At 43.5% G+C, this 4,275-nt stretch overlaps 1 pseudogene; it reads left to right on the top strand.

The window, feature by feature from the left end:
- The first annotated feature begins 345 nt into the window (after positions 1 to 345).
- Positions 346 to 4,047, top strand: LOC102437630 (annotated as a pseudogene).
- The last annotated feature ends 228 nt before the right edge of the window (positions 4,048 to 4,275 follow it).

Raw genomic sequence — 4,275 nt, 5'->3', positions numbered from 1 at the left:
GACCTGGCAGGGCTGAGGGGACTCTGGCGGCAGGCAAGTGGAGCAGCAGGCCCTGCCCCCCCCACAGTGTGACGGTCAATTTGCATATTACCTCTTTTATCATATAGGATTAAACCAAATCAACTGACAAAAAAATGGACAAGCATGAACACATGCCCTGGCTGGTTTGGCTCAGTGGATAGAGCATCAGCCTGTGGACCAAAGGGTCCCGGGTTCGATTCCGGTCAAGGGCAGGTACCTCGGTTGCAGGCTCTTCCCCAGCCCGGGCCCTGGTCAGGGCACATGCAGGAAGCAACCAATTGATGTGTTTCTCTCACATCAATATTTCTCTCTTTCCCTCTCTCTCCCACTCTCTCTAAAAATCAATGGAAAAATATCCTTGGGTGAGGATTTTTTAAAAAAAATGAACATATGTATTCCTAGTAGTTAAAATAAATAGGCTTCAACATTCTGGAATTTGTTACCCTGGCATTTTAAAGTTTGAGAGTATAATCTCAAACTATCACTGTTTTGATATTTTTATTGTTTTTGTGAATAAAAAAACTAATCGGTTGACATTTTTAAAATTTAAAATGGAAGAATGAAAAGGGGAAAAAAGTTTCCAAGTTATAGACCAAAGCATTCAAAAGGGGTTCTTAAGTGAAGCTAATTCTCACCTTCATGTAATATGTTCTCTTTTCCTCCAAAAGATACAGTGTTGGCTCGCAAGTCTTAGTGGGGAAAAGGCCAGGAGGCTAGATAGCTTGAGAAGCAAGAAAGACTTTGCAGCTTCCCTTCTGAAGTATGAAGCCTCCCTGCGGCAATGAGGCAGGACAAACGTTCTTTTGTAACGGTGCCTAGGAATTTGTTTCATGTGCACGGCAGAGCAAAAGCTAATGATATTGTTATACCCAGACATACACCAAAGAAGATCATGTTTCACCCTTCATGTTGAAAATATTCCCAGGGCATTTAGACTGAATTAGGGAGAGCATTGAGTCAATGCTCGCATTTCACTGTTGAGGAAGCAAAGATTTAAGGAGTTGGGTGTCTTGTCCAAGTTGTCACACACACATGCCACGCTGGAGCCAAAACCCCGCTTTCCCGCCTCCCTCCCTGGGCCACCGTGTTACTAAAACAAACTGTGTTCCCATGTAAGGTCGTCAGTAGCCAGTAAACAGGTGTCCGGAATAATTTCACCCGGGACATGTGCACGAGGGACAAAACTGCATTTCTGTGAAGGATCACGAATGTGCAATCAACAGGTCATGGATGCCATTTACTGTTGACAGAAGGAGATGCGCTCTGATGGAAACCTGGGACATAAAGGTGGAATTTTCCATCTAAATTGCCAGCAAGGCAGCTTTAGGAGCAGCAGTACGTGTTGGAGGAAATCTGGAGGGGACTGACCACCAGATGACCCCTGAGCTGGACTGGGGCCATCCAAGGCTCCTTAACTCCTCCCTATCCTTGCAGCTTATATTCCGCCGCAGTTCCCATAGCCCACGCTGTCTCAAGGATGTAACCCGAGAGAGTAAAGTGTGGAGACCGTCTGGACCGAACCCAGGTAAGGCCTCCACATATATAGTATTTTTAAGGTTCTGGCAGGTGGGTGTGGAGATGTACTGGTCTTGCTGTCGCCTAAGACAAGCCTCATTCGAAGTTCCCTTGCTTAGTAGATCTGCCACCTACCCATCTGGAGTGGTCTGCCTCTTCCTTCAGTCACTTCACACCCTTTTTACAAAGCAACAGTATGATATGGTGTTTTAGGGTAAATTTAGCAAAATATCGGCAAAAAGGTTTATTTCCAGATTTTTAAACCAAATGGTAGAAATTTGAAGGACAGGCTTACACACATACAGGATAGAGTCTCTGTGGTGTTCACCCAAGAAAGTAGAGCCACTTTTAAACCACTGGGGACAAAAAAGGAATTTCTATTCTTTTAAAGATCCTTAGAGCAGGGTTGTATTTGATGATTTGCTCCAATGCTTGACCACATATTAGGAACTTTTAAACCCAACATATCACTTGGCAAGGTTTAAGCATGTGTGATGCATAAAATTGGGGTACATAAGACTCATTCTTTCTATTATTCTTATGCTTTACTACCATTCCTTAGTCTCTTTTCATAACTTTTTCTGTTTTCTAGAAATATTATTTTTAAGACTATTTTTTTAGAGGAGCTTTGGTTTATCAAAAAATTGAGAGGGTAGTCAGAGATTTCCCATATACCCGCTGGCTAGGCTTCCCCCATTATCAACACCGCTTACCAGAATGGTACCTCTTCTTTTTTTTTTAAACCAAGGGTGAACTTACATTGACATGTCATAATTGCCCAAAGTTCATAGTGTACCTTAAGGTTCCCTCTTTATACTGTACATTGCATGAGTTTGGACAAATATTAAATTACATTCATCCATCATTCTAATGTCATACAGAATATTTTCACAACCCCAAAATTCTCTGTGCTCTGCTCCTTCATCCTCCCCCAGGCCCTACACCCACCCCAGTGCACGCTTCCTGACCCTTGGCAACCATTGGTCTTTTTATTGTCCCCATAGTTTTGCCTTTTCTAGAATGTCATATAGTTGGAGTCATACAGTGTATGCCTTTTCATATTGGCCTCTTTTACTTAGTAATATGCATTTAAGATTCATCCATGTAATTTTCAGGGCTTGATAGCGCCCTTTTTTATTTTTTTAAGTACTGAGTAACATTCCATTGTCTGGTAACATTCCATTGTCTGGATGTACCACAGTTTATTCATCTACCAGAGGACATCTGGACCCACAGCCCAGGCGCAGGGAGGGGCGGGGTGCAGCCGGCTCACTGCTGGTGTGCGCACTCCTGCTTTGGGTGGAGATGGAGAGGTCTGTAGGATTCAGCCCCGTCTTCTTGCTCTTGCTTCTGCTTTGGGAACCGGCTGCTCTACTCTGTTCTCTCTCTCTCGGCTATAAATTCACAGTCACTCCTAATGGACAACCGTGGTGTGAAATTCAAGGCCAAGTCAATGGAAACACACTTCTTCATTATACCTGTAGTAGCCAGAAGGTCAAACTCATCAGTGTTCTGGAGATGAATGCCACACAGGCCTGGAATCAACAGAGAGACGCTCTGAAATACGTGATGGAAGAGCTCAAGAAGCTCCTGCTGGACATTAAAGCAGAGAGGATTGCAACCAGCGACCCTCTCTACAGGGCAGCATGCTGTGTAAGCAGGAGTCCAGTGGACGCACCAGCGCATCCTGGGAGTTTGCGTTGGATGGACAAATATCTCTCTGCTTTGACTCAAAGAATGGAAACTGGACAGTGTTGCATGGTGAAGGCAGACTGTTAAAACATTGGCGAGTGACAGAGCTCTGACTGATCTCCTTGTTAGGACCTCACCTGGAGACTGTAGGAAGTGGCTTAAACAAGTTGTGTCCCCAGGATGAAGTTCTGAGCACAAAAGCTGCATCAACCACTGCCACAGCCCCAGCCACAGCCCTGTCCGAGGCCACAGCCAGCAAGCGCATCACTTCCCTCCTCCCTGTGATCCTCACCTGCTGGGTCATCGCTGGCATCGTAGGCTGGAGCCTTTACAGTAACAGGCTGCCGATGCTGCCAAGAAGGCCCTGAGAGAGTGGACTACCTCAGCGACTCTGCCTTTGCTTGGCTGCCTCTGGGTGACCTGCTGCTCATTTTTGAACACCCGGAGTTCAAACCTTCTGACCAGAGACCGGGTCAGATCAGGATGAGACAGTAGATGCAGCACCTCATGTCCATTATTGCATTTGCTGATGATCCTCTTTGGGGCTTTTTAAACATATCATGTCACTTTCTCTGGTGCTAAGAGATGTAATTCCTACATTTAAACATTAATAGCTTCAATAAGAAATCTCAACAAAGAGAACATTTTCCATCTTCTTTGTGGGAGATCAGATACATCTCAGCATCATGACTTTTCATGTAAATAATATTGCCAAAAAGTGCCAGACCTCAGGGCTTCTTTCTGTGCCCTCAAAATCAGGCATGTATTTTAAAAGAACAAAGTTGGATTTATGGCTATTCCTGTTAATTGCTTATAATAGTGTGATGAAATTTAAATAAACATCTTTATATTCTAAAAAACTTTTAAAAAATTAAATCAATAGAAACATATTTAAAAGGTCAGTTTTATCTGTTAACCTCATTTTTTTTCTTTGCTGCTGATTATCTTCATATGTCCAGTAATCAGTGATTGCTCAAATTTAAGAATAAAAAACTGATTAGACCAAGTACTTTGTATGGGTTTCTTCTGTTGTCTATGAACATGTGC

Source organism: Myotis lucifugus, unplaced genomic scaffold, assembly GCF_000147115.1.
Source record: "Myotis lucifugus unplaced genomic scaffold, Myoluc2.0 scaffold_0, whole genome shotgun sequence".
In the NCBI taxonomy this organism is placed as follows: domain Eukaryota; kingdom Metazoa; phylum Chordata; class Mammalia; order Chiroptera; family Vespertilionidae; genus Myotis; species Myotis lucifugus.
Note: the sequence above shows the minus strand (reverse complement) of the source record. Positions and strands in the feature narration are given on the sequence as shown.